At 38.3% G+C, this 13803-nt stretch overlaps 1 long non-coding RNA gene across 1 annotated transcript in view; it reads right to left on the bottom strand.

Annotated features, from left to right (window-relative positions):
* Positions 1–5189, bottom strand: part of LOC105513290 — a 217528-nt gene extending 212339 nt beyond the window's left edge. The window contains exon 1 of the long non-coding RNA XR_001001985.1: positions 5125–5189. This is a non-coding gene — a long non-coding RNA (uncharacterized LOC105513290). The remainder of the gene's footprint in view (positions 1–5124) is intronic.
* Positions 5190–13803: the final 8614 nt, after the last annotated feature.

Below are 13803 nucleotides of genomic sequence, written 5' to 3' on the forward strand. Positions count from 1 at the left end.
ATGCTTTCTTCCACCACCGACTCACTCTTGAATTGTTTCCTGAGTGAAGTCAAGAATCCTCTCAGGCTAAGCCCCAAGTTTGGTGCCCATCTGCCCTGCATCATCAGCAGTGTCTTTATCTTACAATTAGCAAATATTAAATACCTAAATATGTCCCTAATCATTGCCTATTTTATTTTTTACTGCCTATTTTGTTTTCCTATAGTTGGAAAGAGTTGTGTAGCAAGAAACATACTGAATTCTACATTTCACAATGACAAAAATCATAAATGGAGCCAAGTTAATGCTTTTTAACTGCTTTTAAAAAAATGTTTCATAGCATCCAGTGTATTTTCATGCACATACCACACACTTAGAATATGCTGAATGATTGATTAACCCACTTTCAATTTATTAAGTAAATATGTTGTTCTTACAAAGCTGTCAAATTCCTTGACTATTAACCTTTATGTTATTCAACCATCACCTTTCATCTTTCTGACACCTGTGCTTTTAGCACATATCAAGCTATGTTGTCACACATTCCAATTTTCTAATTTAGAAGAACATAAATTGGAATGTAAAAATTTTTAAAAACATCATTCAGATATATGGCAATCAAAAAAATCTGTTAACAGAATTTGTGAGAAAATTCTCTTGATAATTCATATCTCACTTCATTCCCAATTAAAATTAAATGGAATGTGAAGTGTGGCATAATAGGTATTGAGAGAAAGGGGCTTCAGAGGTTTCTTTTAAATTAATGTTACCTGAATTTTAATATTTCAGGGATAAATATTCAGTATAAGAGTCTGGAGTTAAAGAAGAGCAACATGGTAAGAGTAAATAACATGTGAAAAGCTCTGGTTCTACTGGATGCAAAACCTTACTTCCAGTAGATCTAATATGTTCCAAACAGGAACTGTGCCATTCCTGTTTTGAGGATCATTTTAATTTTCCCCTTCTACCTCCATATGGCAAAAGGTACATAGTTGGGCAGGAGCTATTAAGATAAGAAAATCCTACTGAATCTTCTATAGATAAATTAAAAATACCTATCATTCGGAAAACTCACATGTAAAGTTCTTAGTCTCCAAGGCAACAAGTTGTCAAGAGTCACATTGTATTTTTGGGAAAATGCTTTGTCCTAATGCAAATCAACTGCTTTTGTCTCAGTCCCTGGGAATCTACATAGCTTTATTAAAGGAAAACAGAAGTCAAACAGGGCATGTTAGTATGAACGAAGTGAGGTAAATGTATGCCCCATTGTAGAGACAATAAAAAACTTTTAAAATTTTTCCTGTCAACAAGCCAGCTTCTAATGTAGTACGTGAAATTCATAAGAAGTCTTCTGGCTACCAGCATAGTTGACTGACTATTATAGCCTCCATAGAACAGTTTTGTTTTATCCCACTTGCTCTGAAAGTTTTTTAACAATTACCTTTAGTAACTTAAAGAGAAAACTTGGCACAGAGAATTTGTTAAAATGTACATTAAGGCTGCCTGCCAAAGTAATATTATAGAACAGGTGCTGTCAGAATGAGGAGGTGGAAGCAGGAAACCAACAGAGAGAATAAGCATAGGAAATGACCCCAAAACAAGGGAGTCTCTGCTGCATACTGTTACCACCACCTGGCCCAGCTAGAAGCTAGCCAGAAGCCAGCCCTTGACTGACGCCTAGCTCACAGGTGTTTACACATCCTACCGGCAGACCTGGTCTCATCTGCTCTTTTTTTCCCCCTCTTACTAGAATAAATTCTATTTTGTGAACTTTTGGTTCAACACTTCCCAGTTATGTTGCTTGTTTCTGCCACTTTTGTACTCCTCCATTAGGCTTTTCAATACTTGGCCATTCTTAACCTGTATTTTAACTGACAGCAAGATAGATAAATGCCCATTATTTCAAAACATCAGGCAGCTTTTTCTTTCTTTTTTTTTTTTTTTTTGAGAACTTCCTACTTCTCTCTTGGCAAAATGTTGCAACTACCCCATGGACAACAGGGCAATCATCAGTTACTCTGAGGTTGACAGATACTCCATCTTGGCATCTTTGTTCATGTTTTCTTTATAGCTTTAATATTCTATATAGCCAGGTTTTTAATTTTTAAAAATTATTTTCATTTTGGAAAACAATGCTTTAAGTGACCTACCAAAATTATTGGATTTATTGAAACTATTAGTTTGTGATGCTTTATCCTTAGACCAATTTAAAAAAATGAGAGCTGATATACTACTCTGTGCCTTGGATGAGTGTTCACAGTCCTTTCAGAATTTGATGTGGCCACAAAAAAAATAAATTCACAGAAATGTTCTACTGCTTTCAAGGACAAATCTGTAAGTAAGGTGACCATAAAATAATACATTTTAAAGAAATAACCCCAGGTCATAGGTAAGTCTCTAGAATGAAGAACTTAACAAAGGCAAGAAAGACAGAATCCATATTGGGTTAAACTAAACCAAAAGTGTCCACACTATAAAATGATATATACTATTAAAATAAATAATTTTGTGATTTGTGAATCCTAGTACCATAATTTTTAAACACTCATTAAACAATTTATTATAAAACAAATCAAATGTATCTCCTTGGTACATTATCTTACAATATATAATTAATTTAATGATAGTTATCATTTCATCTCTCTGTATATAAAAGAAAGCTTTTGTAATGTATTTGAGTATATACTTTCTAACGTTAAATAAATATTGGACATACTGGTTATTGCTTTTGCTGAAAATTATTTTCTTTACTTAGTCTTAGTTTTATTCAATTCTTTGTTTACAGAGATTTTACTGATACATATTATCAAATTGCTTATTTGAAAAATTGCATTTTATGTTGATTTTCAAAAAGGTATCTAAGGTATCTACCTGCAAACAAAAAAGGTAGCTAAGACAGATCTCAATAAATTTAGAAGTTTGTTTTGCCAAGATTAAGGACATCGCTGTGACAGAACCTCAAAAGGTCATGAGAACATGTGCCCAGTTTTATACATTTTAGGGAGACATAAGGCATCAATCAATATATCTAAGATGTACACTGGTGCAGTCCATAAAGGCAGGACAACTCAAAATGGACCCTTCCACGTCAAAGATGGATTCCAAGATTTCCTGATAGGTAATTGGTTGAAAGAGTTTATCCAAAAGACCTAGAATCAACAGAAGGGAAGGTCTGGATTAAGATAAAGGGTTATAGAGACCAAGGTTTTTATTATGCAGATGAAACTTCCAGGTACCAGGCTTCAGAGAGAATAGATTGTAAATGTTTCTTACCCAACTTAAAAAAAATGCCAGAATCTTAGTTAATTCTCTCCTGGATCAGGAAAGACACCTGGAAAGGGAAGGTCTTTTTTCCTTTCCCCTTGTGTCCCATTAGGGAAAGCTTTGTACTTTGATTTCTTTTAGGATCAGCTGTCATGCTGGTATCTTATTGCTACAAAGAGTCTGCATTGTCAGTCTCGAGGTCTCTACTTGAATGTTAAATGCGGATCAGTTGTGCCTAAATTCCAAAGGGTGGATAATATAATGAAGCAGGTCCAACCTCCACTTCCCATCGTGGCTGCAATTAATTTTTACAGTTAACTTAGGAATGCTGTGGGCCAATAGGAGGGGTCCATTCAATTGGTACTTAGAATTTTATTTTTGGTTTACAAGACCCTCATTATGAATCTAAAAGTAAAAAGGAGATGTGGAAAGGAATTTTGCCATTTGTGACAACTGATCAGGGATAAAAAGAGGGAGCCTCTACTGGGTCAACCTATCCATTTTCTAGATATCTACATTTAATTTTATCATTCCACACGATAAATACTAAGAGCCTCTATGTGTAAAGAACTGCAATAGATCCTGGGGAATCAAGGAAATTAGACCAGGTTCTTGCTCACAAAGATCTTATATTCTAGAAAACATATTCCATTTATATAGCTGTGAAAGGAAGAATAGCCTGCTTTCTTAGTTATTAAACATGGTTAGCTGGCTCTGTGAGAATATCACCAGCCTGACTTTGTACGATATTACATGAATCTTTCCAGTTTAACTGCCACTTTACACAATTATACCTGAATTCTTAAATATGATTTTTGAGGCCATTCACAATCTGTTCCTTTCTTCAAAATTTAATTATTCTTACACATTCTACTGCCACATCACTCCCCGAGTAGCCATACGTAGCCTGGCTTAGGTGCCCACATCATTTCTCATATTGTATTCCATGCTATCTCTATGGTTCCACTCATCACACTATGTTGCACTTGTATGTTTCCCTGACTCTCATTAGACTTTAAACTCTTCAAGAATAGATACATGTTCTTCACAATCACGCCTTCAATGTAAACTACCTGGCACTTACTAGTGCTCAATAAATATTTGTTGAATTAATGAACTGCTTAAACCTCTATTTTCAAAGAGAAATAGAATATTGCTAATTGGTCCATTCCATGATCTTTCAAGTCAATGGTAGCAAGCTAAGTAATCACAAATGATAGCATGATCTATAATTAATTATATGGATTAAAATCTCTTACAGTATAATTATATAAAGATGTGCTTCCTTTAATATCCATAATAAAAAACAACTGCTAGCAATTTCTAATTAGTTGTCTTTTTTCCAAATCCATATTAATTTAGGATTCAGACACCCTTGTGATACATTTCTATAATTCATAGAATTGCTTAGCAAAGCATATGGCTCAGTATAAGTCTTCAGTAACATTAGTATGATGGCAGTAGTGTTGGTGGACTGGTTTATAGTGATGGCAACAATGAATATATATCATTGATATTACATATAAATCATATGACTTATTTATTCAAGATAAAGTTAGACACTTGTTGAGTTCTTTCAAAATACAGGAAGAACTTTGCCATGTCTTATTTACAAGTAACATTGTTATTTGCATTATTGTTAAATTAAGCATAATAACAAACCATTGTATTGGGGAAGAGAATGTGAAATAGTATTATAACATTTTATAATGTTTTGTAATGGAAATAATTCCCCCAGATGACCAAATGTGTATGTAAACAATTGACATCTGGATGCTATTTTACAAAAACAGCAGTTACAGAGAGAAAGGGTTTTCATTTTCCCTAACAGTTCAAACAGCTTTACAAATATTTACAAAAGGTCACCAATAGAGGGCTTACCTAGGGTCAAATAAAAGAGGCTCTAAAACATCAAAAGCTATTTTGAACGTCCAGCTGGGAGATCTAAAACAGAGAGCAGCAAAGACAGTTTGTGACAAGGCTGACACACAGTACTCTGAAAGGAGTGAAATCAATTGTGACATTTTTCATTTATTTGTAAATGCCTCTTTGGCAGTACACTCACTCAAAACGACAGTTGCTTCTTACAGAATAGGGGAGGTGATGGTAAAATAGAGGAATCCTGACAGTTGCTTTAATGAGATTCTGCATTAGGGCTATTCTAACACTTTCACCCAACAAGAAGGTTGCCCTTCATTTTCAATATCGTATCTCAGTAATTTGGAAAATGTTATGCCTATGAAAAACTAAACTAGCCAGTCCTGAATAGCCGTGGCCCAGTTTATTTTCCCCTTATCTTTCAATCAGTATCTAAATGTATGTCAGCTGTTCAGACCAATTACCTCTTCTCATTAGGAATGCTGTTTTTATTAAAAACAGAATTATGGAGTGTGAGAACAACTCAAGATATACATACCAGAAACTCAATATTTGCTTGAAAGTATCTGGGAGTATACTTTAAGCTGCATTTTAAAACGCTTTTATTTTTATATTTGACGTTCCTAAGGAAAAGGAGATTTTTGTCTAGGTAAAATTTCATTAGTCTTTGTAATAAGAGCAACTCCAAATTATCACAATCTAAAGATTGAATTCATTTTTCATTTAATTGTTCTTTGATCAGATGTTAAGTGTTTGGTGCAGCTGCAAATCAACTGGTGTAAACCTACTTCTTAAAGAAAGAAAAAAAAGTAAATTATAATGAAGAGAGAAAATGCAATCCAATCCAGAGCCTAGCCCAGCACCTATCAGCTGTTAATCAACCAACAGGTATTTGTTGAACTGATAAACTCAACAAATTATATATGGCAATGTAACCCACAGCATTATGGGCATGTCCAGATCCCAGAAAAATGAACTAATACGAGTCATTGGCAGAATAATGAACTCCCTGGGTTCCAATTTCCTTACCTGTAAAGTAATATTTACTTTATAAGAGTGTCATGAGGATCAAATAAAAGTTGGGGCAGGAATAAATCACCTAGTACAGCTCCTGGGTCATAGCAAATTGTCAATAAATGGTAGCTATTATAAAGCTTTGCTTTAGCCAAAACAAATGATATTTCTCAAATAACAAAATTACTAACAACAGTAGAATGAGGGAACACTGTCGGTTAGGATAATACTATTAGCTTTGGTTCTGTCTCTTCCACTAAGAGCCACTTTGCAACTGTTTTCTGACCAAAATGGGACTAATACTGTATTCCTATACTTACATGAAACTAGAACTCAGCTTGACTATAAAGTTGTCTGGGTACTTTAAGTACCCTAATATCATACATTCTTGTAATAAATACCATGAATATGGCAGTGAGCACTATTTCAGTTTGGCAAGTTAACTATGGTCTAAGATTTTGTGTCGGTAATTTTGCCCTGCTAGTCAATTGTTAATTTTCAGGTAATGTTCAGTAGAGATCATAAACAAAACTGCTTGAGAATCTAAATGTGTCCAGATTCATGAAGGTTTTTGTCTCTTTATTCTATTTCTAATTTACCTAGAGCAGTGGCTCTCAAACTTACACATTAAAATTACCAGAAGGATGTGTTTCTTGCCAATAGCTATAGTGTAACTTCAGACCAGTTAAATCAATTTTCTTTTTTTTAATTCCTCAGATGATTCTAATGTGCAGCTAAGATTGAGAACCACTGGTCTAAAGTCTGATACAATTTTTCTCCAATAAACACTGTTGGCTTCCCAAACAAATCACTTTTTTCTTTTCTTTGCAAGACCCTGATTCATCTTCCATGTCTTCTTTCTTTCCAAGCAACTCTGGAGTGACTGTATGCATAGGTTTAAGGCGATCCTGATTAGACTCAATCATAATGGCCCCATTACTTTTGCCAGGGATTGATTTAGGGGTATATATGTTATCCATAGCTAGCCAGTCAGATGGTAGGAAAGGTGTTCTTGGGGCTTCTAAGTTTTCCACTCTTCTGAAACAATCCTTTGTTTCCTGTGGTTGTGTACAGATGTGATGGCTAGGACTGCTCTGGACATCTTGGGAGCAAGGAGGAAGTTAGTCTAAAGCCAAAGCCAACATCGTGAAGATGGCAGAGCAGAATGATAGAAACAGAATCTGTGATAATGTCATTCAACTGCTCAAATAATTTGCCCAATATCTGGAATTATGTAAAAAAAATTCAGGTAACATCAAAGCATTTTGAACCTAAATAGCATTCCAAACAAACGAAAAAACGGACTATATCCCAAGACTAACTTAGGTTAAAATTTTCTTTTGCTTATATTTTGAAATATTTATGAATTAAACCATCTGGCAAAAATGCTTTACTTTTCCTTAGAAATTAAACAATGTCCTAGTTTTACTTAAATGGTTTCATAGCAGATTTTACTAAGAAATATTGTGTAGTATGTACACAGACATAAGAAATGTAATAGTAGATTCTGCCCTTTGAATGCTTTAAGTACTAATTTGTTCCAATTTATATATATACATAATGTGCAATATTAAAATATATTTTCTACATCCCACATATATACATATGTGCACTTGCTTTTATAAAAATTGTCAAGTTTATGGTATTCTAGAGAAAAATGAGTTTTTAAATATCCAACCACAACAATTGCATGACTTCCTAATAATCTTGTCTGTTTTTAATTGATTCTACAGATAGCATGCATTTCTTGCCAGTTGTATGTCTTATTCTCAAATGTCAGGACTACAGTTTTGTTTCTGAAAAGTCCTCTCTTTTCTTTTTTTTTTTTTTTTTGAGACAGAGTCTTGCTCTGTCACCCAGGCTGGAGTGCGGTGGCCGGATCTCGGCTCACTGCCAGCTCCGCCTCCCGGGTTTACGCCATTCTCCTGCCTCAGACTCCCGAGTAGCTGGGACTACAGGCGCCGGCCACCTCGACCAGGAAATAATGAGGACACTTTGGAATGATGCTTTATTGTTCAACTACACCGTTGGAATAAGATTAATCAGAATTTGCTGTAAGATCTATTATGGGCCGGGCGCGGTGGCTCAAGCCTGTAATCCCAGCACTTTGGGAAGCCGAGACGGGCGGATCACGAGGTCAGGAGATCGAGACCATCCTGGCTAACACGGTGAAACCCCGTCTCTACTAAAAATACAAAAAACTAGCTGGGCGAGCCCGGCGAGGTGGCAGGCGCCTGTGGTCCCAGCTACTCTGGAGGCTGAGGCAGGAGAATGGTGTAAACCCGGGAGGCGGAGCCTGCAGTGAGCTGAGATGAGGCCACTGCACTCCAGCTCCGGGCGACAGAGCAAGACTCCGTCTCAAAAAAAAAGAAAAAAAAAAAGATCTATTATGGAGCTTTAAGTGACATACACTGTAATCACTATGCTCCAATTAGACACTTTAAATCTGTTTGTTTGTTTGTTTGTTTTTCCCAAACTAATTTCCTTTGTGTTGCTTCTTCGTCTCTCTACCTCCCCTCTGGTTCCTGTATTGTTTATTTAACAATAAGAATAATTTCAGAAATATTCACCAGCATTTTTGTGGAGAAAGAGAAGACTAAACTATGCTTGGTGGATGGGATTTGTTAGGTGAGTCAGAGAGCAACATGTATTGGGAGTTGTAGCTTTTGAGAGCCAAGAGAGATTAACAGAGAGGAGAAAACAGGAGTTGAGGCTGATAAGAGGCCTCAATGGTATGATCTCTTTTCCTATGTTAGGAATAACACTCAAACTCCTAAGGAAACTGAACACTCGAACAAAGGATTCTTAGCAAAGCAGTTTTACTTCTGGGCAGAGGGGTGCCTCCTTGGCCAGTCGCCATGAGAGCCCACCTGAACAAAGAAGTACAAGAGCCTTTATTCCTGAGGTAAGTCCTGTCCCTGTACCCTTTCCCCACTGGCTGGGGTCAGGTTGTACAATCTAAACTAATCCCGGTTGGCTAAACATTTGATTTTTTTAGATAAGGTGGGCACGTAAAGAAAGTGGAGAGGAAAGGGGAAGGGGTGTCTGTAATGAGCTAGAAAGTTAGTCCTCTTTCCGAATGAGGAAAGGAATGTGAGCTGGTACTGATTATACCTGGTACTGTGGTGTGCCTGGGCATCTAACAAAGGCAAAAAGGAAAAAAGGAGAAAAAAGAGAAAAAGGAAAAAAGGAGGGGGGTATTATGAATTAAAAAATAAAAGATTGATCAGGTTATTTGAATAGAAACTTCATCATATCCCACAGCTATGACTACCAAATCCTCAATAAATTTATAACTGTCATGTTATGCTTAATGTGATAGATTTCCTGCAAAGGTCAACAGGGGATACAGTTTGGTGAAGTTGAGAAGTGAGTAGAAAGGTTGAAGCTAAGAACGTGCAGTAAGGAAGAAAAAAGGTGCTGAAAAAAAAGAAAGACAGAAATTCTCAGAGCACATTCCATCCAGAATAGATCAGGTAGTGAAATAGGGGCTCGACCGAATTTTCCTTCAGAGTAGCTGGGGAAACCAGTTATACTTTTGTCTCCCTCACTATTCTATAAGCACCCAAGAACAGAACTCTTTGAACAGTACTCTTTGAGTTCCATATAGAATTCAGTGATTAAATGTGATTCCACTAAGACAGCTCCTCCTAAAAAGGCCTTTGTCCCTCTTACTCCTAAATTTAGGCAGTCTCCATATCCTCCCCCTTTCCTTCTCTACTCAAACATTTATAAGACTGACCTCTCAATAGTGATAAAAACTTGGCAGAGCTAGAAATCTCATGACCTGAGTTTGGTTTGGGATCATCTCCTTATTTCTGGATCACTTACTGCTTTTATGTCATAGTAATGGATCTTCATACTCTAAAAAAAGTTATAGATGCTCATGTCTGTCTCAGTCCTCCTCCCTCAAGGACAGGGATCTGACTTCATCTCTACATCCCTTCCCCTTCCCCCACAAACTGAAAAGGACCTTCACAAATTAGAGACTTAATAAATGTCTGATGCATTGAACACAATTATAAATGAAGTACCTATTTTTTGCTCTGTTTATACTAAAATTGTACTTGCAATGATTTCATCTACCTTTTCGAGCATTAAAGTACAATCATTGTGGTCAGATATTTTATTTCATTAGTTTAAATCAATACTGGTTTAAATAATACTAGGAATTTTTATGAGGACTTTAATATTTTGAAATGTGTTTCTGGAGGCAAGTCCTTATTTCTTGTGAATCCCATTTTATTCACAGAAATATGAGATGTCTTATGAACCATTGGTATTTCTATTGTAAATATTAAGGAATGTTGCATTACAATGCAGACAGGTAATCCGTAGGCCCAGCAGAGCAATAATAATTAACACACGCTAGAGGGAGTATACATTTTAATAGAATCATTCGTAAAATCCATGTTTCAAAGGTTACAAAACAGAATAGAGTTTACCAAAAAGCAAATAAATCATCTTACTTTGGTTTCTTTCATTTCTGATTTTTAAATAATAAACATCATTTCCCCAGAGCAGGTAAACTACACTTACCTGTAAATGAATTATAAGAAGTTCTAAAATCCTCACAAAAGATTTACTCTCAGTGAACTTTGCTCCTGATAAATTCTACCCATAATGTTTATTCAAATTTACTTTTAAAAAGAGAAAGCCGACTTTGGAGAGGTGGCCTTTACGTGGATTTTATTTGCTTATGATAACGATGATGCACAGTGCCTCTTCACAAGATGACATGAGTCGATGGTAATCCCACTATCACTCTTGCACCGATGAGTGCTCTAGTTGAGTTCTGATCTCAATTTTTGACTCCAAGCTAAGACAGAATCAAAAGAATAAAAAAAAAAAAAAATGCAGAGCCATGGAAATAATGACTGAAAGGACTAAAAATGAGCAAACGTGAAAGAAAATGTACTAACAATTGATTAAAAAATAAAAGAAATAGAAACATACACCATGCACAGAAACAAAGGACCAAATAAATGAAAATGTCAGTATCAGTAACTAGGCTTCTTTTTAATTACACTAAATGTGGACTAACTAGATGATGTTCATTATAGCTTGTATATTTGTCCTAATGCTTTAATACTGTATTTGTCTTCTTCAGAAGTCGTGTGAACTGTAGGTCAGTGTGCTTTACCTCAATAAATTGCTTCAACAAATTTGTTCATAGTTTCACAAAATAATATGAGCATACAAGAGATGAATTATTGTTTCATTCAATATTTTAAGTCACATTTCCTACTTTCTGTGTAGGTTTTCCGTTTTGTTTTGAGATGGAGTCTCCTTTGTCACCCAGTGATATGGTTTGGCTGTGTCCCCACCCAAATCTCAACTTGATTTCCCACGTGTTATGGGAGGGACCCAGTAAGTATTCACCCACTCGGTGTGAATTCACCCACTCTGCTGCCATGTGAGACATGCCTTTCACCTTCTGCTGTGATTGTGAGGCCTCCCCACCCATGTGGAAGTGTAATGAGAGGTGACAGCGTGCTGGCAGCCCTTGCTGGTTCTCTGCCCTCCTCAGCCTCCATGTCCACTCTGGAGGTGCTTAAGGAGCCCTTCAGCCCACCACTACACTGTGGGAGCCCCTCTCTGGGCTGGCAGAGGCTGGAGCCGGCTCCCTCTGCTTGGGGGAGATGTGGAGGGAGAGGCACAAGCCGGAACCAGGGCTGTGAGCTGTGCTCACAGGCCAGCGCAAGTTTGGGTGGGCATGGGCCAGGTGGGCCCCACACTCGGGGCAGCCGGCTGGCGTCACAGGTCCTAGGCAGTGAGGGGGTTAGCACCCAGGCCAGCAGCTGTGGGGAGGCACTGGGTCCCCCAGAACTGCCAGTCCACCCACGCCACACTTGAATTCTCAGCAGGCCTCAGTCAATTCCCCGCAGGGCAGGGCTAGGGACCTGCAGCCTGCCATGTCCGAGCCCCCTCCCCCACCCGCCGCTACGGTGGGCTCCCGCCAGGCCTGAGCCTACCCAACGGGCACCAACCCCTGCTCCGCAGTGCCCAGTCCCATTGACCATCCAAGGGCTGAGGAGTAGGGGCGCACCACAGGGGACTGATAGGCAGCTCCCACCTGCGGCCCTGGCGCAGATCCACTAGGCAAAGCCAGCTGGGCTCCTGAGTTGGGTGGGGACTTGAAGAACTCTTAGGTCTAGCTAAAGGATTGTAAACACACCAATCAGCACCCTGTGTCTAGCTCAAGGTTTGTAAATGTACCGATCAGTGCTATGTGTCTAGCTAATCTAGTGGGGACTTGGAGAACTTTTGTGTCTAGCTAAAGGAGTATAAATGCACCAATCAGCACTCTCTGTCTAGCTCAGGGATTGTAAACGCACCAATCAGCATTCTGTCAAAATGGACAAATCAGCTCTCTGTAAAACTGACCAAACAGCAGGATGTGGGTGGGGCCAGATAAGGGAATAAAAGCAGGCTGCCGGAGCCAGCATTGCAACCTACTCCATCCCCTTCTATGCTGTGGAAGCTGTGTTCTTTCACTCTTTGCAATAAATCTTGCTGCTGCTCACTCTTTGGGTCCGCACTGCCTTTATGAGCTGTAACACTCACCACAAAGGTCTGCAACTTCACTCCTGAGACCAGCCAGAGGAGGAACCCACCGGGAGAAATTAACAACTCTGGACGGGAGGAACCAACAACTCCAAACGCGCCCTCTTAAGAGCTGTAACACTCACCGCAAAGGTCTGCAGCTTCACTCGTGAGGCCAGCAAGACCATGAACCCACCAGGAGGAATGGACAACTCCGGATAGGATGAAAGAACAACTCCAGACGCACCACCTTAAGAGCTGTAACACTCAACACGAAGGTCTGCAGCTTCACTACTGAAGCCAGCGAGACCACGAACCCACCAGAAGGAAGAAATTCCGAACACATCCCAACATCAGAAGGCACAAACTCTTGACACACCATCTTTAAGAACTGTAACACTCACCGCGAGGGTCCGCAGCTTCATTCTTCAAGTCAGTGAGACCAAGAACCCACCAATTCCGGACACAGTAAGTCCAATAAACTTTTCTTTTGTAAATTGCCCACTGTCGAGTATGACTTTATCAGCAGCATGAAAACACACTAACACAGTAAATTTGTACTAGCAGAGTGGGGTGCTGCTGAAAAGATATCTGAAAACATGCAAGCAACTTTGGAACTGGGTAATAGGTAGAGGTGGGAACAGTTTGGAGGGCTCAGAAGAAGACAGGAACATTCGGGAAAGTTTAGAGCTCCCTGGAGACTTGAATGGCTTTGATCAAAATGCTGATAATGATATAGACAATGAAATCCAGGCTAAGGTGTTCTCAGATCGAGATGAGGAACTTTTTGGGAACTGGAGCAAAGGTGACCCTTCTTATGTTTTAGCAAAGAGACTGGTGCATTTTTGCCTCTGTCCTAGTGATCTGTGGAACTTTGAACTTGAGAGAGATGACTTAGGGTATCTGGTGGGAGAAATTTCTAGGCAGCAAAGCATTCAGGAGGTGACTTGTGTGTTGTTAAAGGCATTCTGTTTTAAAAGGGAAACAAACAATAAAAGTCTGGAAAATTTGCAGCCTGACAATGCGATAGAAAAGAAAATCTCATTTTCTGAGAAGAAATTCAAGCTGGCTGCAGAAATTTGCATGAATAATGATTAACATTTGCCAAATGTTAATCACCAA

This window comes from Colobus angolensis, unplaced genomic scaffold (genome assembly GCF_000951035.1).
Source record: "Colobus angolensis palliatus isolate OR3802 unplaced genomic scaffold, Cang.pa_1.0 Scaffold228, whole genome shotgun sequence".
NCBI classification, from domain to species: Eukaryota; Metazoa; Chordata; class Mammalia; order Primates; family Cercopithecidae; genus Colobus; species Colobus angolensis.